The sequence below is a fragment of the Pristiophorus japonicus genome, unplaced genomic scaffold (genome assembly GCF_044704955.1).
Source record: "Pristiophorus japonicus isolate sPriJap1 unplaced genomic scaffold, sPriJap1.hap1 HAP1_SCAFFOLD_429, whole genome shotgun sequence".
Lineage (NCBI taxonomy): Eukaryota > Metazoa > Chordata > Chondrichthyes > Pristiophoridae > Pristiophorus > Pristiophorus japonicus.
Window position 1 is genome coordinate 406,100 of NW_027254190.1, and position 27,869 is coordinate 433,968.

The following is a 27,869-nucleotide window of genomic DNA, read 5'->3' on the forward strand; positions in this document are numbered from 1 at the left end:
ATTTTTGCAAAGATGGATATATGAGGCGAGAGAAGCCAAAAGAACGACTTGCGAGCATTGATTGCTTTTCTGAGCATTTGACTCAGGACCTTCGATTGAGCAGACTGACATACTGCCTGCTGCGCGAAGAAGGCACTTGCCATGCAAGCGGCCAGGCAGCACGACCAAGTCGGGCAGCTTGCAAGGTCTTTAAATTCAGAATGCGCAGCTTGCAAAAAATCTGCGAGCCTGATAAGAAGTCAAAGCTACACTCTTGTGATTGTTAGTCACACGCGTTTTCCAGGCTGTAAAGAGTCGCTGGCGGTTGACAGTCCCACCGCGCTGCAGCATGGGCTGGTACTGAAGACGCACAGGCCACGCCACAAGTCCAGATGCGTCAACATGCTCACGGAAAACAATCATCGCACAGGAACATCTTTGGCGCTTCCCTTCGATAGCTCAGTTGGTAGAGCGGAGGACTGTAGTGGAATACTCAGCAAAGTCATCCTTAGGTCGCTGGTTCAATTCCGGCTTGAAGGAGCTAGTGTACTTTTGGATTAAGCAGCAATTCGCTCAAACCAGTTCTCATCACTTTATGGTGCATCATGTTGCCACGAAGGAGCAGGACACCACTTTTCTCGTCTCAAACCTGAATGCACTCTGCATCCACCTTCACACAGCTGTTATGCTTGAGCATTTGTGTCTGCTCACCAGCACAGAGTTTTTTTAAATTTCAAAATTTGCATATAAAAATTTGTACAGTCCATTCAAAAGCAGTTCAGTACATTTAGCTGCGGTCAGCAATCCCATACACTACATTTGGGTGCTGACGGCAGTTCCGTTCGATACATTTCCTTGCTTTTCAGTTCAAGTACAATTCGGTACAATATGGGATACATTGTAGTACATTCAACAAACTGCAGAGCAGCAACACTTCAAAGCACTCAGCACTCCCTTTCAGGCAAAACAAGTTGGCTATCAGTCAGACAGCGCTGTCGCCTGCTCCCTCACACACAGGGCGGCCGCTACTTTCCGGTCACCTCGCTTCCCTTCCACGGTCTCGTGCTCTTCTCGGCTTCTTTCTTCGTTACTGTGGCTTCGCGTCCTGCTGTTGCTCGCTCGCTGCTGCTCCGCAATGTCGATTGGATACAAGGAGTGGGCCAGTTCTCTGATGGTCGTGGAGCAGCTTGGAGACGAGTGCGAAAAGGCGACTGTGAAGCAAATGAGGGCAACCTGCAAGAAGCTACTGGGGAATTAGCTCAAATGGTAGAGCGCTCGCTTAGCATGTGAGAGGTAGTGGGATCGATGCCTGCATTCTCCACTCTGCTTTTGGCTCAGAGCAATTCTCCAGAAAGAAATGTGGTCTCACGTGTCACTGAGTTCATGCCAGATGGGTCAAAGCACAGCAAACCTTTTTCTGCCATGTCATAAGCAAGACGTCTTGATTTTTGCAAAGATGGATATATGAGGCGAGAGAAGCCAAAAGAACGACTTGCGAGCATTGATTGCTTTTCTGAGCATTTGACTCAGGACCTTCGATTGAGCAGACTGATATGCTGCCTGCTGCGCGAAGAAGGCACTTGCCATGCAAGCGGCCAGGCAGCACGACCAAGTCGGGCAGCTTGCAAGGTCTTTAAATTCAGAATGCGCAGCTTGCAAAAAATCTGCGAGCCTGATAAGAAGTCAAAGCTACACTCTTGTGATTGTTAGTCACACGCGTTTTCCAGGCTGTAAAGAGTCGCTGGCGGTTGACAGTCCCACCGCGCTGCAGCATGGGCTGGTACTGAAGACGCACAGGCCATGCCACGAGTCCAGATGCGTCAACATGCTCACGGAAAACAATCATCGCACAGAAAAATCTTTGGCGCTTCCCTTCGATAGCTCAGTTGGTAGAGCGGAGGACTGTAGTGGAATACTCAGCAAAGTCATCCTTAGGTCGCTAGTTCAATTCCGGCTCGAAGGAGCTAGTGTACTTTTGGATTAAGCAGCAATTCGCTCAAACCAGTTCTCATCACTTTATGGTGCATCATGTTGCCACGAAGGAGCAGGACACCACTTTTCTCGTCTCAAACCTGAATGCACTCTGCATCCACTTTCACACAGCTGTTATGCTTGAGCATTTGTGTCTGCTCACCAGCACAGAGTTTTTTTAAATTTCAAAATTTGCATATAAAAATTTGTACAGTCCATTCAAAAGCAGTTCAGTACATTTAGCTGCGGTCAGCAATCCCATACACTACATTTGGGTGCTGACGGCAGTTCCGTTCGATACATTTCCTTGCTTTTCAGTTCAAGTACAATTCGGTACAATATGGGATACATTGTAGTACTGCAGAGCAGCAACACTTCAAAGCACTCAGCACTCCCTTTCAGGCAAAACAAGTTGGCTATCAGTCAGACAGCGCTGTCGCCTGCTCCCTCACACACAGGGCGGCCGCTACTTTCCGGTCACCTCGCTTCCCTTCCACGGTCTCGTGCTCTTCTCGGCTTCTTTCTTCGTTACTGTGGCTTCGCGTCCTGCTGTTGCTCGCTCGCTGCTGCTCCGCAATGTCGATTGGATACAAGGAGTGGGCCAGTTCTCTGATGGTCGTGGAGCAGCTTGGAGACGAGTGCGAAAAGGCGACTGTGAAGCAAATGAGGGCAACCTGCAAGTAGCTACTGGGGAATTAGCTCAAATGGTAGAGCGCTCGCTTAGCATGTGAGAGGTAGCGGGATCGATGCCTGCATTCTCCACTCTGCTTTTGGCTCAGAGCAATTCTCCAGAAAGAAATGTGGTCTCACGTGTCACTGAGTTCATGCCAGATGGGTCAAAGCACAGCAAACCTTTTTCTGCCATGTCATAAGCAAGACGTCTTGATTTTTGCAAAGATGGATATATGAGGCGAGAGAAGCCAAAAGAACGACTTGCGAGCATTGATTGCTTTTCTGAGCATTTGACTCAGGACCTTCGATTGAGCAGACTGATATGCTGCCTGCTGCGCGAAGAAGGCACTTGCCATGCAAGCGGCCAGGCAGCACGACCAAGTCGGGCAGCTTGCAAGGTCTTTAAATTCAGAATGCGCAGCTTGCAAAAAATCTGCGAGCCTGATAAGAAGTCAAAGCTACACTCTTGTGATTGTTAGTCACACGCGTTTTCCAGGCTGTAAAGAGTCGCTGGCGGTTCACAGTCCCACCGCGCTGCAGCACGGGCTGGTACTGAAGACGCACAGGCCACGCCACGAGTCCAGATGCGTCAACATGCTCACGGAAAACAATCATCGCACAGGAAAATCTTTGGCGCTTCCCTTCGATAGCTCAGTTGGTAGAGCGGAGGACTGTAGTGGAATACTCAGCAAAGTCATCCTTAGGTCGCTGGTTCAATTCCGGCTCGAAGGAGCGAGTGTACTTTTGGATTAAGCAGCAATTCGCTCAAACCAGTTCTCATCACTTTATGGTGCATCATGTTGCCACGAAGGAGCAGGACACCACTTTTCTCGTCTCAAACCTGAATGCACTCTGCATCCACCTTCACACAGCTGTTATTCTTGAGCATTTGTGTCTGCTCACCAGCACAGAGTTTTTTTAAATCTCAAAATTTGCATATAAAAATTTGTACAGTCCATTCAAAAGCAGTTCAGTACATTTAGCTGCGGTCAGCAATCCCATACACTACATTTGGGTGCTGACGGCAGTTCCGTTCGATACATTTCCTTGCTTTTCAGTTCAAGTACAATTCGGTACAATATGGGATACATTGTAGTACTGCAGAGCAGCAACACTTCAAAGCACTCAGCACTCCCTTTCAGGCAAAACAAGTTGGCTATCAGTCAGACAGCGCTGTCGCCTGCTCCCTCACACACAGGGCGGCCGCTACTTTCCGGTCACCTCGCTTCCCTTCCACGGTCTCGTGCTCTTCTCGGCTTCTTTCTTCGTTACTGTGGCTTCGCGTCCTGCTGTTGCTCGCTCGCTGCTGCTCCGCAATGTCGATTGGATACAAGGAGTGGGCCAGTTCTCTGATGGTCGTGGAGCAGCTTGGAGACGAGTGCGTAAAGGCGACTGTGAAGCAAATGAGGGCAACCTGCAATAAGCTACTGGGGAATTAGCTCAAATGGTAGAGCGCTCGCTTCGCATGTGAGAGGTAGCGGGATCGATGCCTGCATTCTCCACTCTGCTTTTGGCTCAGAGCAATTCTCCAGAAAGAAATGTGGTCTCACGTGTCACTGAGTTCATGCCAGATGGGTCAAAGCACAGCAAACCTTTTTCTGCCATGTCATAAGCAAGACGTCTTGATTTTTGCAAAGATGGATATATGAGGCGAGAGAAGCCAAAAGAACGACTTGCGAGCATTGATTGCTTTTCTGAGCATTTGACTCAGGACCTTCGATTGAGCAGACTGACATGCTGCCTGCTGCGCGAAGAAGGCACTTGCCATGCAAGCGGCCAGGCAGCACGACCAAGTCGGGCAGCTTGCAAGGTCTTTAAATTCAGAATGCGCAGCTTGCAAAAAATCTGCGAGCCTGATAAGAAGTCAAAGCTACACTCTTGTGATTGTTAGTCACACGCGTTTTCCAGGCTGTAAAGAGTCGCTGGCGGTTCACAGTCCCACCGCGCTGCAGCATGGGCTGGTACTGAAGACGCACAGGCCACGCCACGAGTCCAGATGCGTCAACATGCTCACGGAAAACAATCATCGCACAGGAAAATCTTTGGCGCTTCCCTTCGATAGCTCAGTTGGTAGAGCGGAGGACTGTAGTGGAATACTCAGCAAAGTCATCCTTAGGTCGCTGGTTCAATTCCGGCTCGAAGGAGCGAGTGTACTTTTGGATTAAGCAGCAATTCGCTCAAACCAGTTCTCATCACTTTATGGTGCATCATGTTGCCATGAAGGAGCAGGACACCACTTTTCTCGTCTCAAACCTGAATGCACTCTGCATCCACCTTCACACAGCTGTTATTCTTGAGCATTTGTGTCTGCTCACCAGCACAGAGTTTTTTTAAATTTCAAAATTTGCATATAAAAATTTGTACAGTCCATTCAAAAGCAGTTCAGTACATTTAGCTGCGGTCAGCAATCCCATACACTACATTTGGGTGCTGACGGCAGTTCCGTTCGATACATTTCCTTGCTTTTCAGTTCAAGTACAATTCGGTACAATATGGGATACATTGTAGTACTGCAGAGCAGCAACACTTCAAAGCACTCAGCACTCCCTTTCAGGCAAAACAAGTTGGCTATCAGTCAGACAGCGCTGTCGCCTGCTCCCTCACACACAGGGCGGCCGCTACTTTCCGGTCACCTCGCTTCCCTTCCACGGTCTCGTGCTCTTCTCGGCTTCTTTCTTCGTTACTGTGGCTTCGCGTCCTGCTGTTGCTCGCTCGCTGCTGCTCCGCAATGTCGATTGGATACAAGGAGTGGGCCAGTTCTCTGATGGTCGTGGAGCAGCTTGGAGACGAGTGCGAAAAGGCGACTGTGAAGCAAATGAGGGCAACCTGCAATAAGCTACTGGGGAATTAGCTCAAATGGTAGAGCGCTCGCTTCGCATGTGAGAGGTAGCGGGATCGATGCCTGCATTCTCCACTCTGCTTTTGGCTCAGAGCAATTCTCCAGAAAGAAATGTGGTCTCACGTGTCACTGAGTTCATGCCAGATGGGTCAAAGCACAGCAAACCTTTTTCTGCCATGTCATAAGCAAGACGTCTTGATTTTTGCAAAGATGGATATATGAGGCGAGAGAAGCCAAAAGAACGACTTGCGAGCATTGATTGCTTTTCTGAGCATTTGACTCAGGACCTTCGATTGAGCAGACTGACATGCTGCCTGCTGCGCGAAGAAGGCACTTGCCATGCAAGCGGCCAGGCAGCACGACCAAGTCGGGCAGCTTGCAAGGTCTTTAAATTCAGAATGCGCAGCTTGCAAAATATCTGCGAGCCTGATAAGAAGTCAAAGCTACACTCTTGTGATTGTTAGTCACACGCGTTTTCCAGGCTGTAAAGAGTCGCTGGCGGTTGACAGTCCCACCGCGCTGCAGCATGGGCTGGTACTGAAGACGCACAGGCCACGCCACAAGTCCAGATGCGTCAACATGCTCACGGAAAACAATCATCGCACAGGAACATCTTTGGCGCTTCCCTTCGATAGCTCAGTTGGTAGAGCGGAGGACTGTAGTGGAATACTCAGCAAAGTCATCCTTAGGTCGCTGGTTCAATTCCGGCTCGAAGGAGCTAGTGTACTTTTGGATTAAGCAGCAATTCGCTCAAACCAGTTCTCATCACTTTATGGTGCATCATGTTGCCACGAAGGAGCAGGACACCACTTTTCTCGTCTCAAACCTGAATGCACTCTGCATCCACCTTCACACAGCTGTTATGCTTGAGCATTTGTGTCTGCTCACCAGCACAGAGTTTTTTTAAATTTCAAAATTTGCATATAAAAATTTGTACAGTCCATTCAAAAGCAGTTCAGTACATTTAGCTGCGGTCAGCAATCCCATACACTACATTTGGGTGCTGACGGCAGTTCCGTTCGATACATTTCCTTGCTTTTCAGTTCAAGTACAATTCGGTACAATATGGGATACATTGTAGTACTGCAGAGCAGCAACACTTCAAAGCACTCAGCACTCCCTTTCAGGCAAAACAAGTTGGCTATCAGTCAGACAGCGCTGTCGCCTGCTCCCTCACACACAGGGCGGCCGCTACTTTCCGGTCACCTCGCTTCCCTTCCACGGTCTCGTGCTCTTCTCGGCTTCTTTCTTCGTTACTGTGGCTTCGCGTCCTGCTGTTGCTCGCTCGCTGCTGCTCCGCAATGTCGATTGGATACAAGGAGTGGGCCAGTTCTCTGATGGTCGTGGAGCAGCTTGGAGACGAGTGCGAAAAGGCGACTGTGAAGCAAATGAGGGCAACCTGCAATAAGCTACTGGGGAATTAGCTCAAATGGTAGAGCGCTCGCTTCGCATGTGAGAGGTAGCGGGATCGATGCCTGCATTCTCCACTCTGCTTTTGGCTCAGAGCAATTCTCCAGAAAGAAATGTGGTCTCACGTGTCACTGAGTTCATGCCAGATGGGTCAAAGCACAGCAAACCTTTTTCTGCCATGTCATAAGCAAGACGTCTTGATTTTTGCAAAGATGGATATATGAGGCGAGAGAAGCCAAAAGAACGACTTGCGAGCATTGATTGCTTTTCTGAGCATTTGACTCAGGACCTTCGATTGAGCAGACTGACATGCTGCCTGCTGCGCGAAGAAGGCACTTGCCATGCAAGCGGCCAGGCAGCACGACCAAGTCGGGCAGCTTGCAAGGTCTTTAAATTCAGAATGCGCAGCTTGCAAAAAATCTGCGAGCCTGATAAGAAGTCAAAGCTACACTCTTGTGATTGTTAGTCACACGCGTTTTCCAGGCTGTAAAGAGTCGCTGGCGGTTGACAGTCCCACCGCGCTGCAGCATGGGCTGGTACTGAAGACGCACAGGCCACGCCACAAGTCCAGATGCGTCAACATGCTCACGGAAAACAATCATCGCACAGGAACATGTTTGGCGCTTCCCTTCGATAGCTCAGTTGGTAGAGCGGAGGACTGTAGTGGAATACTCAGCAAAGTCATCCTTAGGTCGCTGGTTCAATTCCGGCTCGAAGGAGCTAGTGTACTTTTGGATTAAGCAGCAATTCGCTCAAACCAGTTCTCATCACTTTATGGTGCATCATGTTGCCACGAAGGAGCAGGACACCACTTTTCTCGTCTCAAACCTGAATGCACTCTGCATCCACCTTCACACAGCTGTTATGCTTGAGCATTTGTGTCTGCTCACCAGCACAGAGTTTTTTTAAATTTCAAAATTTGCATATAAAAATTTGTACAGTCCATTCAAAAGCAGTTCAGTACATTTAGCTGCGGTCAGCAATCCCATACACTACATTTGGGTGCTGACGGCAGTTCCGTTCGATACATTTCCTTGCTTTTCAGTTCAAGTACAATTCGGTACAATATGGGATACATTGTAGTACATTCAACAAACTGCAGAGCAGCAACACTTCAAAGCACTCAGCACTCCCTTTCAGGCAAAACAAGTTGGCTATCAGTCAGACAGCGCTGTCGCCTGCTCCCTCACATACAGGGCGGCCGCTACTTTCCGGTCACCTCGCTTCCCTTCCACGGTCTCGTGCTCTTCTCGGCTTCTTTCTTCGTTACTGTGGCTTCGCGTCCTGCTGTTGCTCGCTCGCTGCTGCTCCGCAATGTCGATTGGATACAAGGAGTGGGCCAGTTCTCTGATGGTCGTGGAGCAGCTTGGAGACGAGTGCGAAAAGGCGACTGTGAAGCAAATGAGGGCAACCTGCAAGAAGCTACTGGGGAATTAGCTCAAATGGTAGAGCGCTCGCTTAGCATGTGAGAGGTAGCGGGATCGATGCCTGCATTCTCCACTCTGCTTTTGGCTCAGAGCAATTCTCCAGAAAGAAATGTGGTCTCACGTGTCACTGAGTTCATGCCAGATGGGTCAAAGCACAGCAAACCTTTTTCTGCCATGTCATAAGCAAGACGTCTTGATTTTTGCAAAGATGGATATATGAGGCGAGAGAAGCCAAAAGAACGACTTGCGAGCATTGATTGCTTTTCTGAGCATTTGACTCAGGACCTTCGATTGAGCAGACTGATATGCTGCCTGCTGCGCGAAGAAGGCACTTGCCATGCAAGCGGCCAGGCAGCACGACCAAGTCGGGCAGCTTGCAAGGTCTTTAAATTCAGAATGCGCAGCTTGCAAAAAATCTGCGAGCCTGATAAGAAGTCAAAGCTACACTCTTGTGATTGTTAGTCACACGCGTTTTCCAGGCTGTAAAGAGTCGCTGGCGGTTGACAGTCCCACCGCGCTGCAGCATGGGCTGGTACTGAAGACGCACAGGCCATGCCACGAGTCCAGATGCGTCAACATGCTCACGGAAAACAATCATCGCACAGAAAAATCTTTGGCGCTTCCCTTCGATAGCTCAGTTGGTAGAGCGGAGGACTGTAGTGGAATACTCAGCAAAGTCATCCTTAGGTCGATGGTTCAATTCCGGCTCGAAGGAGCTAGTGTACTTTTGGATTAAGCAGCAATTCGCTCAAACCAGTTCTCATCACTTTATGGTGCATCATGTTGCCACGAAGGAGCAGGACACCACTTTTCTCGTCTCAAACCTGAATGCACTCTGCATCCACTTTCACACAGCTGTTATGCTTGAGCATTTGTGTCTGCTCACCAGCACAGAGTTTTTTTAAATTTCAAAATTTGCATATAAAAATTTGTACAGTCCATTCAAAAGCAGTTCAGTACATTTAGCTGCGGTCAGCAATCCCATACACTACATTTGGGTGCTGACGGCAGTTCCGTTCGATACATTTCCTTGCTTTTCAGTTCAAGTACAATTCGGTACAATATGGGATACATTGTAGTACATTCAACAAACTGCAGAGCAGCAACACTTCAAAGCACTCAGCACTCCCTTTCAGGCAAAACAAGTTGGCTATCAGTCAGACAGCGCTGTCGCCTGCTCCCTCACACACAGGGCGGCCGCTACTTTCCGGTCACCTCGCTTCCCTTCCACGGTCTCGTGCTCTTCTCGGCTTCTTTCTTCGTTACTGTGGCTTCGCGTCCTGCTGTTGCTCGCTCGCTGCTGCTCCGCAATGTCGATTGGATACAAGGAGTGGGCCAGTTCTCTGATGGTCGTGGAGCAGCTTGGAGACGAGTGCGAAAAGGCGACTGTGAAGCAAATGAGGGCAACCTGCAAGAAGCTACTGGGGAATTAGCTCAAATGGTAGAGCGCTCGCTTAGCATGTGAGAGGTAGTGGGATCGATGCCTGCATTCTCCACTCTGCTTTTGGCTCAGAGCAATTCTCCAGAAAGAAATGTGGTCTCACGTGTCACTGAGTTCATGCCAGATGGGTCAAAGCACAGCAAACCTTTTTCTGCCATGTCATAAGCAAGACGTCTTGATTTTTGCAAAGATGGATATATGAGGCGAGAGAAGCCAAAAGAACGACTTGCGAGCATTGATTGCTTTTCTGAGCATTTGACTCAGGACCTTCGATTGAGCAGACTGACATACTGCCTGCTGCGCGAAGAAGGCACTTGCCATGCAAGCGGCCAGGCAGCACGACCAAGTCGGGCAGCTTGCAAGGTCTTTAAATTCAGAATGCGCAGCTTGCAAAAAATCTGCGAGCCTGATAAGAAGTCAAAGCTACACTCTTGTGATTGTTAGTCACACGCGTTTTCCAGGCTGTAAAGAGTCGCTGGCGGTTGACAGTCCCACCGCGCTGCAGCATGGGCTGGTACTGAAGACGCACAGGCCACGCCACAAGTCCAGATGCGTCAACATGCTCACGGAAAACAATCATCGCACAGGAACATCTTTGGCGCTTCCCTTCGATAGCTCAGTTGGTAGAGCGGAGGACTGTAGTGGAATACTCAGCAAAGTCATCCTTAGGTCGCTGGTTCAATTCCGGCTTGAAGGAGCTAGTGTACTTTTGGATTAAGCAGCAATTCGCTCAAACCAGTTCTCATCACTTTATGGTGCATCATGTTGCCACGAAGGAGCAGGACACCACTTTTCTCGTCTCAAACCTGAATGCACTCTGCATCCACCTTCACACAGCTGTTATGCTTGAGCATTTGTGTCTGCTCACCAGCACAGAGTTTTTTTAAATTTCAAAATTTGCATATAAAAATTTGTACAGTCCATTCAAAAGCAGTTCAGTACATTTAGCTGCGGTCAGCAATCCCATACACTACATTTGGGTGCTGACGGCAGTTCCGTTCGATACATTTCCTTGCTTTTCAGTTCAAGTACAATTCGGTACAATATGGGATACATTGTAGTACATTCAACAAACTGCAGAGCAGCAACACTTCAAAGCACTCAGCACTCCCTTTCAGGCAAAACAAGTTGGCTATCAGTCAGACAGCGCTGTCGCCTGCTCCCTCACACACAGGGCGGCCGCTACTTTCCGGTCACCTCGCTTCCCTTCCACGGTCTCGTGCTCTTCTCGGCTTCTTTCTTCGTTACTGTGGCTTCGCGTCCTGCTGTTGCTCGCTCGCTGCTGCTCCGCAATGTCGATTGGATACAAGGAGTGGGCCAGTTCTCTGATGGTCGTGGAGCAGCTTGGAGACGAGTGCGAAAAGGCGACTGTGAAGCAAATGAGGGCAACCTGCAAGAAGCTACTGGGGAATTAGCTCAAATGGTAGAGCGCTCGCTTAGCATGTGAGAGGTAGTGGGATCGATGCCTGCATTCTCCACTCTGCTTTTGGCTCAGAGCAATTCTCCAGAAAGAAATGTGGTCTCACGTGTCACTGAGTTCATGCCAGATGGGTCAAAGCACAGCAAACCTTTTTCTGCCATGTCATAAGCAAGACGTCTTGATTTTTGCAAAGATGGATATATGAGGCGAGAGAAGCCAAAAGAACGACTTGCGAGCATTGATTGCTTTTCTGAGCATTTGACTCAGGACCTTCGATTGAGCAGACTGATATGCTGCCTGCTGCGCGAAGAAGGCACTTGCCATGCAAGCGGCCAGGCAGCACGACCAAGTCGGGCAGCTTGCAAGGTCTTTAAATTCAGAATGCGCAGCTTGCAAAAAATCTGCGAGCCTGATAAGAAGTCAAAGCTACACTCTTGTGATTGTTAGTCACACGCGTTTTCCAGGCTGTAAAGAGTCGCTGGCGGTTGACAGTCCCACCGCGCTGCAGCATGGGCTGGTACTGAAGACGCACAGGCCATGCCACGAGTCCAGATGCGTCAACATGCTCACGGAAAACAATCATCGCACAGAAAAATCTTTGGCGCTTCCCTTCGATAGCTCAGTTGGTAGAGCGGAGGACTGTAGTGGAATACTCAGCAAAGTCATCCTTAGGTCGCTAGTTCAATTCCGGCTCGAAGGAGCTAGTGTACTTTTGGATTAAGCAGCAATTCGCTCAAACCAGTTCTCATCACTTTATGGTGCATCATGTTGCCACGAAGGAGCAGGACACCACTTTTCTCGTCTCAAACCTGAATGCACTCTGCATCCACTTTCACACAGCTGTTATGCTTGAGCATTTGTGTCTGCTCACCAGCACAGAGTTTTTTTAAATTTCAAAATTTGCATATAAAAATTTGTACAGTCCATTCAAAAGCAGTTCAGTACATTTAGCTGCGGTCAGCAATCCCATACACTACATTTGGGTGCTGACGGCAGTTCCGTTCGATACATTTCCTTGCTTTTCAGTTCAAGTACAATTCGGTACAATATGGGATACATTGTAGTACATTCAACAAACTGCAGAGCAGCAACACTTCAAAGCACTCAGCACTCCCTTTCAGGCAAAACAAGTTGGCCATCAGTCAGACAGCGCTGTCGCCTGCTCCCTCACACACAGGGCGGCCGCTACTTTCCGGTCACCTCGCTTCCCTTCCACGGTCTCGTGCTCTTCTCGGCTTCTTTCTTCATTACTGTGGCTTCGCGTCCTGCTGTTGCTCGCTCGCTGCTGCTCCGCAATGTCGATTGGATACAAGGAGTGGGCCAGTTCTCTGATGGTCGTGGAGCAGCTTGGAGACGAGTGCGAAAAGGCGACTGTGAAGCAAATGAGGGCAACCTGCAAGAAGCTACTGGGGAATTAGCTCAAATGGTAGAGCGCTCGCTTAGCATGTGAGAGGGAGTGGGATCGATGCCTGCATTCTCCACTCTGCTTTTGGCTCAGAGCAATTCTCCAGAAAGAAATGTGGTCTCACGTGTCACTGAGTTCATGCCAGATGGGTCAAAGCACAGCAAACCTTTTTCTGCCATGTCATAAGCAAGACGTCTTGATTTTTGCAAAGATGGATATATGAGGCGAGAGAAGCCAAAAGAACGACTTGCGAGCATTGATTGCTTTTCTGAGCATTTGACTCAGGACCTTCGATTGAGCAGACTGATATGCTGCCTGCTGCGCGAAGAAGGCACTTGCCATGCAAGCGGCCAGGCAGCACGACCAAGTCGGGCAGCTTGCAAGGTCTTTAAATTCAGAATGCGCAGCTTGCAAAAAATCTGCGAGCCTGATAAGAAGTCAAAGCTACACTCTTGTGATTGTTAGTCACACGCGTTTTCCAGGCTGTAAAGAGTCGCTGGCGGTTGACAGTCCCACCGCGCTGCAGCATGGGCTGGTACTGAAGACGCACAGGCCATGCCACGAGTCCAGATGCGTCAACATGCTCACGGAAAACAATCATCGCACAGAAAAATCTTTGGCGCTTCCCTTCGATAGCTCAGTTGGTAGAGCGGAGGACTGTAGTGGAATACTCAGCAAAGTCATCCTTAGGTCGCTAGTTCAATTCCGGCTCGAAGGAGCTAGTGTACTTTTGGATTAAGCAGCAATTCGCTCAAACCAGTTCTCATCACTTTATGGTGCATCATGTTGCCACGAAGGAGCAGGACACCACTTTTCTCGTCTCAAACCTGAATGCACTCTGCATCCACTTTCACACAGCTGTTATGCTTGAGCATTTGTGTCTGCTCACCAGCACAGAGTTTTTTTAAATTTCAAAATTTGCATATAAAAATTTGTACAGTCCATTCAAAAGCAGTTCAGTACATTTAGCTGCGGTCAGCAATCCCATACACTACATTTGGGTGCTGACGGCAGTTCCGTTCGATACATTTCCTTGCTTTTCAGTTCAAGTACAATTCGGTACAATATGGGATACATTGTAGTACATTCAACAAACTGCAGAGCAGCAACACTTCAAAGCACTCAGCACTCCCTTTCAGGCAAAACAAGTTGGCCATCAGTCAGACAGCGCTGTCGCCTGCTCCCTCACACACAGGGCGGCCGCTACTTTCCGGTCACCTCGCTTCCCTTCCACGGTCTCGTGCTCTTCTCGGCTTCTTTCTTCGTTACTGTGGCTTCGCGTCCTGCTGTTGCTCGCTCGCTGCTGCTCCGCAATGTCGATTGGATACAAGGAGTGGGCCAGTTCTCTGATGGTCGTGGAGCAGCTTGGAGACGAGTGCGAAAAGGCGACTGTGAAGCAAATGAGGGCAACCTGCAAGAAGCTACTGGGGAATTAGCTCAAATGGTAGAGCGCTCGCTTAGCATGTGAGAGGTAGTGGGATCGATGCCTGCATTCTCCACTCTGCTTTTGGCTCAGAGCAATTCTCCAGAAAGAAATGTGGTCTCACGTGTCACTGAGTTCATGCCAGATGGGTCAAAGCACAGCAAACCTTTTTCTGCCATGTCATAAGCAAGACGTCTTGATTTTTGCAAAGATGGATATATGAGGCGAGAGAAGCCAAAAGAACGACTTGCGAGCATTGATTGCTTTTCTGAGCATTTGACTCAGGACCTTCGATTGAGCAGACTGTTATGCTGCCTGCTGCGCGAAGAAGGCACTTGCCATGCAAGCGGCCAGGCAGCACGACCAAGTCGGGCAGCTTGCAAGGTCTTTAAATTCAGAATGCGCAGCTTGCAAAAAATCTGCGAGCCTGATAAGAAGTCAAAGCTACACTCTTGTGATTGTTAGTCACACGCGTTTTCCAGGCTGTAAAGAGTCGCTGGCGGTTGACAGTCCCACCGCGCTGCAGCATGGGCTGGTACTGAAGACGCACAGGCCATGCCACGAGTCCAGATGCGTCAACATGCTCACGGAAAACAATCATCGCACAGAAAAATCTTTGGCGCTTCCCTTCGATAGCTCAGTTGGTAGAGCGGAGGACTGTAGTGGAATACTCAGCAAAGTCATCCTTAGGTCGCTAGTTCAATTCCGGCTCGAAGGAGCTAGTGTACTTTTGGATTAAGCAGCAATTCGCTCAAACCAGTTCTCATCACTTTATGGTGCATCATGTTGCCACGAAGGAGCAGGACACCACTTTTCTCGTCTCAAACCTGAATGCACTCTGCATCCACTTTCACACAGCTGTTATGCTTGAGCATTTGTGTCTGCTCACCAGCACAGAGTTTTTTTAAATTTCAAAATTTGCATATAAAAATTTGTACAGTCCATTCAAAAGCAGTTCAGTACATTTAGCTGCGGTCAGCAATCCCATACACTACATTTGGGTGCTGACGGCAGTTCCGTTCGATACATTTCCTTGCTTTTCAGTTCAAGTACAATTCGGTACAATATGGGATACATTGTAGTACATTCAACAAACTGCAGAGCAGCAACACTTCAAAGCACTCAGCACTCCCTTTCAGGCAAAACAAGTTGGCCATCAGTCAGACAGCGCTGTCGCCTGCTCCCTCACACACAGGGCGGCCGCTACTTTCCGGTCACCTCGCTTCCCTTCCACGGTCTCGTGCTCTTCTCGGCTTCTTTCTTCGTTACTGTGGCTTCGCGTCCTGCTGTTGCTCGCTCGCTGCTGCTCCGCAATGTCGATTGGATACAAGGAGTGGGCCAGTTCTCTGATGGTCGTGGAGCAGCTTGGAGACGAGTGCGAAAAGGCGACTGTGAAGCAAATGAGGGCAACCTGCAAGAAGCTACTGGGGAATTAGCTCAAATGGTAGAGCGCTCGCTTAGCATGTGAGAGGTAGTGGGATCGATGCCTGCATTCTCCACTCTGCTTTTGGCTCAGAGCAATTCTCCAGAAAGAAATGTGGTCTCACGTGTCACTGAGTTCATGCCAGATGGGTCAAAGCACAGCAAACCTTTTTCTGCCATGTCATAAGCAAGACGTCTTGATTTTTGCAAAGATGGATATATGAGGCGAGAGAAGCCAAAAGAACGACTTGCGAGCATTGATTGCTTTTCTGAGCATTTGACTCAGGACCTTCGATTGAGCAGACTGTTATGCTGCCTGCTGCGCGAAGAAGGCACTTGCCATGCAAGCGGCCAGGCAGCACGACCAAGTCGGGCAGCTTGCAAGGTCTTTAAATTCAGAATGCGCAGCTTGCAAAAAATCTGCGAGCCTGATAAGAAGTCAAAGCTACACTCTTGTGATTGTTAGTCACACGCGTTTTCCAGGCTGTAAAGAGTCGCTGGCGGTTGACAGTCCCACCGCGCTGCAGCATGGGCTGGTACTGAAGACGCACAGGCCATGCCACGAGTCCAGATGCGTCAACATGCTCACGGAAAACAATCATCGCACAGAAAAATCTTTGGCGCTTCCCTTCGATAGCTCAGTTGGTAGAGCGGAGGACTGTAGTGGAATACTCAGCAAAGTCATCCTTAGGTCGCTAGTTCAATTCCGGCTCGAAGGAGCTAGTGTACTTTTGGATTAAGCAGCAATTCGCTCAAACCAGTTCTCATCACTTTATGGTGCATCATGTTGCCACGAAGGAGCAGGACACCACTTTTCTCGTCTCAAACCTGAATGCACTCTGCATCCACTTTCACACAGCTGTTATGCTTGAGCATTTGTGTCTGCTCACCAGCACAGAGTTTTTTTAAATTTCAAAATTTGCATATAAAAATTTGTACAGTCCATTCAAAAGCAGTTCAGTACATTTAGCTGCGGTCAGCAATCCCATACACTACATTTGGGTGCTGACGGCAGTTCCGTTCGATACATTTCCTTGCTTTTCAGTTCAAGTACAATTCGGTACAATATGGGATACATTGTAGTACATTCAACAAACTGCAGAGCAGCAACACTTCAAAGCACTCAGCACTCCCTTTCAGGCAAAACAAGTTGGCCATCAGTCAGACAGCGCTGTCGCCTGCTCCCTCACACACAGGGCGGCCGCTACTTTCCGGTCACCTCGCTTCCCTTCCACGGTCTCGTGCTCTTCTCGGCTTCTTTCTTCGTTACTGTGGCTTCGCGTCCTGCTGTTGCTCGCTCGCTGCTGCTCCGCAATGTCGATTGGATACAAGGAGTGGGCCAGTTCTCTGATGGTCGTGGAGCAGCTTGGAGACGAGTGCGAAAAGGCGACTGTGAAGCAAATGAGGGCAACCTGCAAGAAGCTACTGGGGAATTAGCTCAAATGGTAGAGCGCTCGCTTAGCATGTGAGAGGTAGTGGGATCGATGCCTGCATTCTCCACTCTGCTTTTGGCTCAGAGCAATTCTCCAGAAAGAAATGTGGTCTCACGTGTCACTGAGTTCATGCCAGATGGGTCAAAGCACAGCAAACCTTTTTCTGCCATGTCATAAGCAAGACGTCTTGATTTTTGCAAAGATGGATATATGAGGCGAGAGAAGCCAAAAGAACGACTTGCGAGCATTGATTGCTTTTCTGAGCATTTGACTCAGGACCTTCGATTGAGCAGACTGTTATGCTGCCTGCTGCGCGAAGAAGGCACTTGCCATGCAAGCGGCCAGGCAGCACGACCAAGTCGGGCAGCTTGCAAGGTCTTTAAATTCAGAATGCGCAGCTTGCAAAAAATCTGCGAGCCTGATAAGAAGTCAAAGCTACACTCTTGTGATTGTTAGTCACACGCGTTTTCCAGGCTGTAAAGAGTCGCTGGCGGTTGACAGTCCCACCGCGCTGCAGCATGGGCTGGTACTGAAGACGCACAGGCCATGCCACGAGTCCAGATGCGTCAACATGCTCACGGAAAACAATCATCGCACAGAAAAATCTTTGGCGCTTCCCTTCGATAGCTCAGTTGGTAGAGCGGAGGACTGTAGTGGAATACTCAGCAAAGTCATCCTTAGGTCGCTAGTTCAATTCCGGCTCGAAGGAGCTAGTGTACTTTTGGATTAAGCAGCAATTCGCTCAAACCAGTTCTCATCACTTTATGGTGCATCATGTTGCCACGAAGGAGCAGGACACCACTTTTCTCGTCTCAAACCTGAATGCACTCTGCATCCACTTTCACACAGCTGTTATGCTTGAGCATTTGTGTCTGCTCACCAGCACAGAGTTTTTTTAAATTTCAAAATTTGCATATAAAAATTTGTACAGTCCATTCAAAAGCAGTTCAGTACATTTAGCTGCGGTCAGCAATCCCATACACTACATTTGGGTGCTGACGGCAGTTCCGTTCGATACATTTCCTTGCTTTTCAGTTCAAGTACAATTCGGTACAATATGGGATACATTGTAGTACATTCAACAAACTGCAGAGCAGCAACACTTCAAAGCACTCAGCACTCCCTTTCAGGCAAAACAAGTTGGCCATCAGTCAGACAGCGCTGTCGCCTGCTCCCTCACACACAGGGCGGCCGCTACTTTCCGGTCACCTCGCTTCCCTTCCACGGTCTCGTGCTCTTCTCGGCTTCTTTCTTCGTTACTGTGGCTTCGCGTCCTGCTGTTGCTCGCTCGCTGCTGCTCCGCAATGTCGATTGGATACAAGGAGTGGGCCAGTTCTCTGATGGTCGTGGAGCAGCTTGGAGACGAGTGCGAAAAGGCGACTGTGAAGCAAATGAGGGCAACCTGCAAGAAGCTACTGGGGAATTAGCTCAAATGGTAGAGCGCTCGCTTAGCATGTGAGAGGTAGTGGGATCGATGCCTGCATTCTCCACTCTGCTTTTGGCTCAGAGCAATTCTCCAGAAAGAAATGTGGTCTCACGTGTCACTGAGTTCATGCCAGATGGGTCAAAGCACAGCAAACCTTTTTCTGCCATGTCATAAGCAAGACGTCTTGATTTTTGCAAAGATGGATATATGAGGCGAGAGAAGCCAAAAGAACGACTTGCGAGCATTGATTGCTTTTCTGAGCATTTGACTCAGGACCTTCGATTGAGCAGACTGTTATGCTGCCTGCTGCGCGAAGAAGGCACTTGCCATGCAAGCGGCCAGGCAGCACGACCAAGTCGGGCAGCTTGCAAGGTCTTTAAATTCAGAATGCGCAGCTTGCAAAAAATCTGCGAGCCTGATAAGAAGTCAAAGCTACACTCTTGTGATTGTTAGTCACACGCGTTTTCCAGGCTGTAAAGAGTCGCTGGCGGTTGACAGTCCCACCGCGCTGCAGCATGGGCTGGTACTGAAGACGCACAGGCCATGCCACGAGTCCAGATGCGTCAACATGCTCACGGAAAACAATCATCGCACAGAAAAATCTTTGGTGCTTCCCTTCGATAGCTCAGTTGGTAGAGCGGAGGACTGTAGTGGAATACTCAGCAAAGTCATCCTTAGGTCGCTAGTTCAATTCCGGCTCGAAGGAGCTAGTGTACTTTTGGATTAAGCAGCAATTCGCTCAAACCAGTTCTCATCACTTTATGGTGCATCATGTTGCCACGAAGGAGCAGGACACCACTTTTCTCGTCTCAAACCTGAATGCACTCTGCATCCACTTTCACACAGCTGTTATGCTTGAGCATTTGTGTCTGCTCACCAGCACAGAGTTTTTTTAAATTTCAAAATTTGCATATAAAAATTTGTACAGTCCATTCAAAAGCAGTTCAGTACATTTAGCTGCGGTCAGCAATCCCATACACTACATTTGGGTGCTGACGGCAGTTCCGTTCGATACATTTCCTTGCTTTTCAGTTCAAGTACAATTCGGTACAATATGGGATACATTGTAGTACATTCAACAAACTGCAGAGCAGCAACACTTCAAAGCACTCAGCACTCCCTTTCAGGCAAAACAAGTTGGCCATCAGTCAGACAGCGCTGTCGCCTGCTCCCTCACACACAGGGCGGCCGCTACTTTCCGGTCACCTCGCTTCCCTTCCACGGTCTCGTGCTCTTCTCGGCTTCTTTCTTCGTTACTGTGGCTTCGCGTCCTGCTGTTGCTCGCTCGCTGCTGCTCCGCAATGTCGATTGGATACAAGGAGTGGGCCAGTTCTCTGATGGTCGTGGAGCAGCTTGGAGACGAGTGCGAAAAGGCGACTGTGAAGCAAATGAGGGCAACCTGCAAGAAGCTACTGGGGAATTAGCTCAAATGGTAGAGCGCTCGCTTAGCATGTGAGAGGTAGTGGGATCGATGCCTGCATTCTCCACTCTGCTTTTGGCTCAGAGCAATTCTCCAGAAAGAAATGTGGTCTCACGTGTCACTGAGTTCATGCCAGATGGGTCAAAGCACAGCAAACCTTTTTCTGCCATGTCATAAGCAAGACCTCTTGATTTTTGCAAAGATGGATATATGAGGCGAGAGAAGCCAAAAGAACGACTTGCGAGCATTGATTGCTTTTCTGAGCATTTGACTCAGGACCTTCGATTGAGCAGACTGTTATGCTGCCTGCTGCGCGAAGAAGGTACTTGCCATGCAAGCGGCCAGGCAGCACGACCAAGTCGGGCAGCTTGCAAGGTCTTTAAATTCAGAATGCGCAGCTTGCAAAAAATCTGCGAGCCTGATAAGAAGTCAAAGCTACACTCTTGTGATTGTTAGTCACACGCGTTTTCCAGGCTGTAAAGAGTCGCTGGCGGTTGACAGTCCCACCGCGCTGCAGCATGGGCTGGTACTGAAGACGCACAGGCCATGCCACGAGTCCAGATGCGTCAACATGCTCACGGAAAACAATCATCGCACAGAAAAATCTTTGGCGCTTCCCTTCGATAGCTCAGTTGGTAGAGCGGAGGACTGTAGTGGAATACTCAGCAAAGTCATCCTTAGGTCGCTAGTTCAATTCCGGCTCGAAGGAGCTAGTGTACTTTTGGATTAAGCAGCAATTCGCTCAAACCAGTTCTCATCACTTTATGGTGCATCATGTTGCCACGAAGGAGCAGGACACCACTTTTCTCGTCTCAAACCTGAATGCACTCTGCATCCACTTTCACACAGCTGTTATGCTTGAGCATTTGTGTCTGCTCACCAGCACAGAGTTTTTTTAAATTTCAAAATTTGCATATAAAAATTTGTACAGTCCATTCAAAAGCAGTTCAGTACATTTAGCTGCGGTCAGCAATCCCATACACTACATTTGGGTGCTGACGGCAGTTCCGTTCGATACATTTCCTTGCTTTTCAGTTCAAGTACAATTCGGTACAATATGGGATACATTGTAGTACATTCAACAAACTGCAGAGCAGCAACACTTCAAAGCACTCAGCACTCCCTTTCAGGCAAAACAAGTTGGCCATCAGTCAGACAGCGCTGTCGCCTGCTCCCTCACACACAGGGCGGCCGCTACTTTCCGGTCACCTCGCTTCCCTTCCACGGTCTCGTGCTCTTCTCGGCTTCTTTCTTCGTTACTGTGGCTTCGCGTCCTGCTGTTGCTCGCTCGCTGCTGCTCCGCAATGTCGATTGGATACAAGGAGTGGGCCAGTTCTCTGATGGTCGTGGAGCAGCTTGGAGACGAGTGGGGAAAGACGACTGTGAAGCAAATGAGGGCAACCTGCAAGAAGCTACTGGGGAATTAGCTCAAATGGTAGAGCGCTCGCTTAGCATGTGAGAGGTAGTGGGATCGATGCCTGCATTCTCCACTCTGCTTTTGGCTCAGAGAAATTCTCCAGAAAGAAATGTGGTCTCACGTGTCACTGAGTTCATGCCAGATGGGTCAAAGCACAGCAAACCTTTTTCTGCCATGTCATAAGCAAGACGTCTTGATTTTTGCAAAGATGGATATATGAGGCGAGAGAAGCCAAAAGAACGACTTGCGAGCATTGATTGCTTTTCTGAGCATTTGACTCAGGACCTTCGATTGAGCAGACTGTTATGCTGCCTGCTGCGCGAAGAAGGCACTTGCCATGCAAGCGGCCAGGCAGCACGACCAAGTCGGGCAGCTTGCAAGGTCTTTAAATTCAGAATGCGCAGCTTGCAAAAAATCTGCGAGCCTGATAAGAAGTCAAAGCTACACTCTTGTGATTGTTAGTCACACGCGTTTTCCAGGCTGTAAAGAGTCGCTGGCGGTTGACAGTCCCACCGCGCTGCAGCATGGGCTGGTACTGAAGACGCACAGGCCATGCCACGAGTCCAGATGCGTCAACATGCTCACGGAAAACAATCATCGCACAGAAAAATCTTTGGCGCTTCCCTTCGATAGCTCAGTTGGTAGAGCGGAGGACTGTAGTGGAATACTCAGCAAAGTCATCCTTAGGTCGCTAGTTCAATTCCGGCTCGAAGGAGCTAGTGTACTTTTGGATTAAGCAGCAATTCGCTCAAACCAGTTCTCATCACTTTATGGTGCATCATGTTGCCACGAAGGAGCAGGACACCACTTTTCTCGTCTCAAACCTGAATGCACTCTGCATCCACTTTCACACAGCTGTTATGCTTGAGCATTTGTGTCTGCTCACCAGCACAGAGTTTTTTTAAATTTCAAAATTTGCATATAAAAATTTGTACAGTCCATTCAAAAGCAGTTCAGTACATTTAGCTGCGGTCAGCAATCCCATACACTACATTTGGGTGCTGACGGCAGTTCCGTTCGATACATTTCCTTGCTTTTCAGTTCAAGTACAATTCGGTACAATATGGGATACATTGTAGTACATTCAACAAACTGCAGAGCAGCAACACTTCAAAGCACTCAGCACTCCCTTTCAGGCAAAACAAGTTGGCCATCAGTCAGACAGCGCTGTCGCCTGCTCCCTCACACACAGGGCGGCCGCTACTTTCCGGTCACCTCGCTTCCCTTCCACGGTCTCGTGCTCTTCTCGGCTTCTTTCTTCGTTACTGTGGCTTCGCGTCCTGCTGTTGCTCGCTCGCTGCTGCTCCGCAATGTCGATTGGATACAAGGAGTGGGCCAGTTCTCTGATGGTCGTGGAGCAGCTTGGAGACGAGTGCGAAAAGGCGACTGTGAAGCAAATGAGGGCAACCTGCAAGAAGCTACTGGGGAATTAGCTCAAATGGTAGAGCGCTCGCTTAGCATGTGAGAGGTAGTGGGATCAATGCCTGCATTCTCCACTCTGCTTTTGGCTCAGAGCAATTCTCCAGAAAGAAATGTGGTCTCACGTGTCACTGAGTTCATGCCAGATGGGTCAAAGCACAGCAAACCTTTTTCTGCCATGTCATAAGCAAGACGTCTTGATTTTTGCAAAGATGGATATATGAGGCGAGAGAAGCCAAAAGAACGACTTGCGAGCATTGATTGCTTTTCTGAGCATTTGACTCAGGACCTTCGATTGAGCAGACTGTTATGCTGCCTGCTGCGCGAAGAAGGCACTTGCCATGCAAGCGGCCAGGCAGCACGACCAAGTCGGGCAGCTTGCAAGGTCTTTAAATTCAGAATGCGCAGCTTGCAAAAAATCTGCGAGCCTGATAAGAAGTCAAAGCTACACTCTTGTGATTGTTAGTCACACGCGTTTTCCAGGCTGTAAAGAGTCGCTGGCGGTTCACAGTCCCACCGCGCTGCAGCATGGGCTGGTACTGAAGACGCACAGGCCACGCCACGAGTCCAGATGCGTCAACATGCTCACGGAAAACAATCATCGCACAGAAAAATCTTTGGCGCTTCCCTTCGATAGCTCAGTTGGTAGAGCGGAGGACTGTAGTGGAATACTCAGCAAAGTCATCCTTAGGTCGCTGGTTCAATTCCGGCTCGAAGGAGCGAGTGTACTTTTGGATTAAGCAGCAATTCGCTCAAACCAGTTCTCATCACTTTATGGTGCATCATGTTGCCACGAAGGAGCAGGACACCACTTTTCTCGTCTCAAACCTGAATGCACTCTGCATCCACCTTCACACAGCTGTTATTCTTTAGCATTTGTGTCTGCTCACCAGCACAGAGTTTTTTTAAATTTCAAAATTTGCATATAAAAATTTGTACAGTCCATTCAAAAGCAGTTCAGTACATTTAGCTGCGGTCAGCAATCCCATACACTACATTTGGGTGCTGACGGCAGTTCCGTTCGATACATTTCCTTGCTTTTCAGTTCAAGTACAATTCGGTACAATATGGGATACATTGTAGTACTGCAGAGCAGCAACACTTCAAAGCACTCAGCACTCCCTTTCAGGCAAAACAAGTTGGCTATCAGTCAGACAGCGCTGTCGCCTGCTCCCTCACACACAGGGCGGCCGCTACTTTCCGGTCACCTCGCTTCCCTTCCACGGTCTCGTGCTCTTCTCGGCTTCTTTCTTCGTTACTGTGGCTTCGCGTCCTGCTGTTGCTCGCTCGCTGCTGCTCCGCAATGTCGATTGGATACAAGGAGTGGGCCAGTTCTCTGATGGTCGTGGAGCAGCTTGGAGACGAGTGCGAAAAGGCGACTGTGAAGCAAATGAGGGCAACCTGCAAGAAGCTACTGGGGAATTAGCTCAAATGGTAGAGCGCTCGCTTAGCATGTGAGAGGTAGTGGGATCGATGCCTGCATTCTCCACTCTGCTTTTGGCTCAGAGCAATTCTCCAGAAAGAAATGTGGTCTCACGTGTCACTGAGTTCATGCCAGATGGGTCAAAGCACAGCAAACCTTTTTCTGCCATGTCATAAGCAAGACGTCTTGATTTTTGCAAAGATGGATATATGAGGCGAGAGAAGCCAAAAGAACGACTTGCGAGCATTGATTGCTTTTCTGAGCATTTGACTCAGGACCTTCGATTGAGCAGACTGATATGCTGCCTGCTGCGCGAAGAAGGCACTTGCCATGCAAGCGGCCAGGCAGCACGACCAAGTCGGGCAGCTTGCAAGGTCTTTAAATTCAGAATGCGCAGCTTGCAAAAAATCTGCGAGCCTGATAAGAAGTCAAAGCTACACTCTTGTGATTGTTAGTCACACGCGTTTTCCAGGCTGTAAAGAGTCGCTGGCGGTTGACAGTCCCACCGCGCTGCAGCATGGGCTGGTACTGAAGACGCACAGGCCATGCCACGAGTCCAGATGCGTCAACATGCTCACGGAAAACAATCATCGCACAGAAAAATCTTTGGCGCTTCCCTTCGATAGCTCAGTTGGTAGAGCGGAGGACTGTAGTGGAATACTCAGCAAAGTCATCCTTAGGTCGCTAGTTCAATTCCGGCTCGAAGGAGCTAGTGTACTTTTGGATTAAGCAGCAATTCGCTCAAACCAGTTCTCATCACTTTATGGTGCATCATGTTGCCACGAAGGAGCAGGACACCACTTTTCTCGTCTCAAACCTGAATGCACTCTGCATCCACTTTCACACAGCTGTTATGCTTGAGCATTTGTGTCTGCTCACCAGCACAGAGTTTTTTTAAATTTCAAAATTTGCATATAAAAATTTGTACAGTCCATTCAAAAGCAGTTCAGTACATTTAGCTGCGGTCAGCAATCCCATACACTACATTTGGGTGCTGACGGCAGTTCCGTTCGATACATTTCCTTGCTTTTCAGTTCAAGTACAATTCGGTACAATATGGGATACATTGTAGTACATTCAACAAACTGCAGAGCAGCAACACTTCAAAGCACTCAGCACTCCCTTTCAGGCAAAACAAGTTGGCCATCAGTCAGACAGCGCTGTCGCCTGCTCCCTCACACACAGGGCGGCCGCTACTTTCCGGTCACCTCGCTTCCCTTCCACGGTCTCGTGCTCTTCTCGGCTTCTTTCTTCGTTACTGTGGCTTCGCGTCCTGCTGTTGCTCGCTCGCTGCTGCTCCGCAATGTCGATTGGATACAAGGAGTGGGCCAGTTCTCTGATGGTCGTGGAGCAGCTTGGAGACGAGTGCGAAAAGGCGACTGTGAAGCAAATGAGGGCAACCTGCAAGAAGCTACTGGGGAATTAGCTCAAATGGTAGAGCGCTCGCTTAGCATGTGAGAGGTAGTGGGATCGATGCCTGCATTCTCCACTCTGCTTTTGGCTCAGAGCAATTCTCCAGAAAGAAATGTGGTCTCACGTGTCACTGAGTTCATGCCAGATGGGTCAAAGCACAGCAAACCTTTTTCTGCCATGTCATAAGCAAGACGTCTTGATTTTTGCAAAGATGGATATATGAGGCGAGAGAAGCCAAAAGAACGACTTGCGAGCATTGATTGCTTTTCTGAGCATTTGACTCAGGACCTTCGATTGAGCAGACTGATATGCTGCCTGCTGCGCGAAGAAGGCACTTGCCATGCAAGCGGCCAGGCAGCACGACCAAGTCGGGCAGCTTGCAAGGTCTTTAAATTCAGAATGCGCAGCTTGCAAAAAATCTGCGAGCCTGATAAGAAGTCAAAGCTACACTCTTGTGATTGTTAGTCACACGCGTTTTCCAGGCTGTAAAGAGTCGCTGGCGGTTCACAGTCCCACCGCGCTGCAGCATGGGCTGGTACTGAAGACGCACAGGCCACGCCACGATGCGTCAACATGCTCACGGAAAACAATCATCGCACAGAAAAATCTTTGGCGCTTCCCTTCGATAGCTCAGTTGGTAGAGCGGAGGACTGTAGTGGAATACTCAGCAAAGTCATCCTTAGGTCGCTGGTTCAATTCCGGCTCGAAGGAGCGAGTGTACTTTTGGATTAAGCAGCAATTCGCTCAAACCAGTTCTCATCACTTTATGGTGCATCATGTTGCCACGAAGGAGCAGGACACCACTTTTCTCGTCTCAAACCTGAATGCACTCTGCATCCACCTTCACACAGCTGTTATTCTTTAGCATTTGTGTCTGCTCACCAGCACAGAGTTTTTTTAAATTTCAAAATTTGCATATAAAAATTTGTACAGTCCATTCAAAAGCAGTTCAGTACATTTAGCTGTGGTCAGCAATCCCATACACTACATTTGGGTGCTGACGGCAGTTCCGTTCGATACATTTCCTTGCTTTTCAGTTCAAGTACAATTCGGTACAATATGGGATACATTGTAGTACTGCAGAGCAGCAACACTTCAAAGCACTCAGCACTCCCTTTCAGGCAAAACAAGTTGGCTATCAGTCAGACAGCGCTGTCGCCTGCTCCCTCACACACAGGGCGGCCGCTACTTTCCGGTCACCTCGCTTCCCTTCCACGGTCTCGTGCTCTTCTCGGCTTCTTTCTTCGTTACTGTGGCTTCGCGTCCTGCTGTTGCTCGCTCGCTGCTGCTCCGCAATGTCGATTGGATACAAGGAGTGGGCCAGTTCTCTGATGGTCGTGGAGCAGCTTGGAGACGAGTGCGAAAAGGCGACTGTGAAGCAAATGAGGGCAACCTGCAAGAAGCTACTGGGGAATTAGCTCAAATGGTAGAGCGCTCGCTTAGCATGTGAGAGGTAGCGGGATCGATGCCTGCATTCTCCACTCTGCTTTTGGCTCAGAGCAATTCTCCAGAAAGAAATGTGGTCTCACGTGTCACTGAGTTCATGCCAGATGGGTCAAAGCACAGCAAACCTTTTTCTGCCATGTCATAAGCAAGACGTCTTGATTTTTGCAAAGATGGATATATGAGGCGAGAGAAGCCAAAAGAACGACTTGCGAGCATTGATTGCTTTTCTGAGCATTTGACTCAGGACCTTCGATTGAGCAGACTGATATGCTGCCTGCTGCGCGAAGAAGGCACTTGCCATGCAAGCGGCCAGGCAGCACGACCAAGTCGGGCAGCTTGCAAGGTCTTTAAATTCAGAATGCGCAGCTTGCAAAAAATCTGCGAGCCTGATAAGAAGTCAAAGCTACACTCTTGTGATTGTTAGTCACACGCGTTTTCCAGGCTGTAAAGAGTCGCTGGCGGTTCACAGTCCCACCGCGCTGCAGCATGGGCTGGTACTGAAGACGCACAGGCCACGCCACGAGTCCAGATGCGTCAACATGCTCACGGAAAACAATCATCGCACAGAAAAATCTTTGGCGCTTCCCTTCGATAGCTCAGTTGGTAGAGCGGAGGACTGTAGTGGAATACTCAGCAAAGTCATCCTTAGGTCGCTGGTTCAATTCCGGCTCGAAGGAGCTAGTGTACTTTTGGATTAAGCAGCAATTCGCTCAAACCAGTTCTCATCACTTTATGGTGCATCATGTTGCCACGAAGGAGCAGGACACCACTTTTCTCATCTCAAACCTGAATGCACTCTGCATCCACCTTCACACAGCTGTTATGCTTGAGCATTTGTGTCTGCTCACCAGCACAGAGTTTTTTTAAATTTCAAAATTTGCATATAAAAATTTGTACAGTCCATTCAAAAGCAGTTCAGTACATTTAGCTGCGGTCAGCAATCCCATACACTACATTTGGGTGCTGACGGCAGTTCCGTTCGATACATTTCCTTGCTTTTCAGTTCAAGTACAATTCGGTACAATATGGGATACATTGTAGTACATTCAACAAACTGCAGAGC

General features: G+C 49.0%; 20 non-coding genes across 20 annotated transcripts; all 20 read left to right on the forward strand.

Annotated features, from left to right (window-relative positions):
• The first annotated feature begins 427 nt into the window (after window positions 1-427).
• trnay-gua (transfer RNA tyrosine (anticodon GUA)) lies at window positions 428-519 on the forward strand. Its single transcript is given in 2 exon segments — window positions 428-464; window positions 484-519. It is a non-coding gene; the product is annotated as a tRNA-Tyr (tRNA).
• A 1,331-nt stretch (window positions 520-1,850) lies between these two features.
• trnay-gua (transfer RNA tyrosine (anticodon GUA)) lies at window positions 1,851-1,942 on the forward strand. Its single transcript is given in 2 exon segments — window positions 1,851-1,887; window positions 1,907-1,942. It is a non-coding gene; the product is annotated as a tRNA-Tyr (tRNA).
• Window positions 1,943-3,262: 1,320 nt separating this feature from the next.
• On the forward strand, window positions 3,263-3,354 carry trnay-gua (transfer RNA tyrosine (anticodon GUA)). Its single transcript is given in 2 exon segments — window positions 3,263-3,299; window positions 3,319-3,354. It is a non-coding gene; the product is annotated as a tRNA-Tyr (tRNA).
• A 1,320-nt stretch (window positions 3,355-4,674) lies between these two features.
• trnay-gua (transfer RNA tyrosine (anticodon GUA)) lies at window positions 4,675-4,766 on the forward strand. Its single transcript is given in 2 exon segments — window positions 4,675-4,711; window positions 4,731-4,766. It is a non-coding gene; the product is annotated as a tRNA-Tyr (tRNA).
• A 1,320-nt stretch (window positions 4,767-6,086) lies between these two features.
• Window positions 6,087-6,178, forward strand: trnay-gua (transfer RNA tyrosine (anticodon GUA)). Its single transcript is given in 2 exon segments — window positions 6,087-6,123; window positions 6,143-6,178. It is a non-coding gene; the product is annotated as a tRNA-Tyr (tRNA).
• Window positions 6,179-7,498: 1,320 nt separating this feature from the next.
• Window positions 7,499-7,590, forward strand: trnay-gua (transfer RNA tyrosine (anticodon GUA)). Its single transcript is given in 2 exon segments — window positions 7,499-7,535; window positions 7,555-7,590. It is a non-coding gene; the product is annotated as a tRNA-Tyr (tRNA).
• A 1,331-nt stretch (window positions 7,591-8,921) lies between these two features.
• On the forward strand, window positions 8,922-9,013 carry trnay-gua (transfer RNA tyrosine (anticodon GUA)). The gene is given in 2 exon segments: window positions 8,922-8,958; window positions 8,978-9,013. It is a non-coding gene; the product is annotated as a tRNA-Tyr (tRNA).
• Window positions 9,014-10,344: 1,331 nt separating this feature from the next.
• Window positions 10,345-10,436, forward strand: trnay-gua (transfer RNA tyrosine (anticodon GUA)). Its single transcript is given in 2 exon segments — window positions 10,345-10,381; window positions 10,401-10,436. It is a non-coding gene; the product is annotated as a tRNA-Tyr (tRNA).
• Window positions 10,437-11,767: 1,331 nt separating this feature from the next.
• Window positions 11,768-11,859, forward strand: trnay-gua (transfer RNA tyrosine (anticodon GUA)). The gene is given in 2 exon segments: window positions 11,768-11,804; window positions 11,824-11,859. It is a non-coding gene; the product is annotated as a tRNA-Tyr (tRNA).
• A 1,331-nt stretch (window positions 11,860-13,190) lies between these two features.
• On the forward strand, window positions 13,191-13,282 carry trnay-gua (transfer RNA tyrosine (anticodon GUA)). The gene is given in 2 exon segments: window positions 13,191-13,227; window positions 13,247-13,282. It is a non-coding gene; the product is annotated as a tRNA-Tyr (tRNA).
• Window positions 13,283-14,613: 1,331 nt separating this feature from the next.
• trnay-gua (transfer RNA tyrosine (anticodon GUA)) lies at window positions 14,614-14,705 on the forward strand. The gene is given in 2 exon segments: window positions 14,614-14,650; window positions 14,670-14,705. It is a non-coding gene; the product is annotated as a tRNA-Tyr (tRNA).
• Window positions 14,706-16,036: 1,331 nt separating this feature from the next.
• Window positions 16,037-16,128, forward strand: trnay-gua (transfer RNA tyrosine (anticodon GUA)). Its single transcript is given in 2 exon segments — window positions 16,037-16,073; window positions 16,093-16,128. It is a non-coding gene; the product is annotated as a tRNA-Tyr (tRNA).
• Window positions 16,129-17,459: 1,331 nt separating this feature from the next.
• On the forward strand, window positions 17,460-17,551 carry trnay-gua (transfer RNA tyrosine (anticodon GUA)). The gene is given in 2 exon segments: window positions 17,460-17,496; window positions 17,516-17,551. It is a non-coding gene; the product is annotated as a tRNA-Tyr (tRNA).
• A 1,331-nt stretch (window positions 17,552-18,882) lies between these two features.
• trnay-gua (transfer RNA tyrosine (anticodon GUA)) lies at window positions 18,883-18,974 on the forward strand. Its single transcript is given in 2 exon segments — window positions 18,883-18,919; window positions 18,939-18,974. It is a non-coding gene; the product is annotated as a tRNA-Tyr (tRNA).
• Window positions 18,975-20,305: 1,331 nt separating this feature from the next.
• Window positions 20,306-20,397, forward strand: trnay-gua (transfer RNA tyrosine (anticodon GUA)). The gene is given in 2 exon segments: window positions 20,306-20,342; window positions 20,362-20,397. It is a non-coding gene; the product is annotated as a tRNA-Tyr (tRNA).
• A 1,331-nt stretch (window positions 20,398-21,728) lies between these two features.
• Window positions 21,729-21,820, forward strand: trnay-gua (transfer RNA tyrosine (anticodon GUA)). The gene is given in 2 exon segments: window positions 21,729-21,765; window positions 21,785-21,820. It is a non-coding gene; the product is annotated as a tRNA-Tyr (tRNA).
• A 1,331-nt stretch (window positions 21,821-23,151) lies between these two features.
• On the forward strand, window positions 23,152-23,243 carry trnay-gua (transfer RNA tyrosine (anticodon GUA)). The gene is given in 2 exon segments: window positions 23,152-23,188; window positions 23,208-23,243. It is a non-coding gene; the product is annotated as a tRNA-Tyr (tRNA).
• A 1,320-nt stretch (window positions 23,244-24,563) lies between these two features.
• trnay-gua (transfer RNA tyrosine (anticodon GUA)) lies at window positions 24,564-24,655 on the forward strand. The gene is given in 2 exon segments: window positions 24,564-24,600; window positions 24,620-24,655. It is a non-coding gene; the product is annotated as a tRNA-Tyr (tRNA).
• A 1,324-nt stretch (window positions 24,656-25,979) lies between these two features.
• On the forward strand, window positions 25,980-26,071 carry trnay-gua (transfer RNA tyrosine (anticodon GUA)). The gene is given in 2 exon segments: window positions 25,980-26,016; window positions 26,036-26,071. It is a non-coding gene; the product is annotated as a tRNA-Tyr (tRNA).
• A 1,320-nt stretch (window positions 26,072-27,391) lies between these two features.
• On the forward strand, window positions 27,392-27,483 carry trnay-gua (transfer RNA tyrosine (anticodon GUA)). The gene is given in 2 exon segments: window positions 27,392-27,428; window positions 27,448-27,483. It is a non-coding gene; the product is annotated as a tRNA-Tyr (tRNA).
• The last annotated feature ends 386 nt before the right edge of the window (window positions 27,484-27,869 follow it).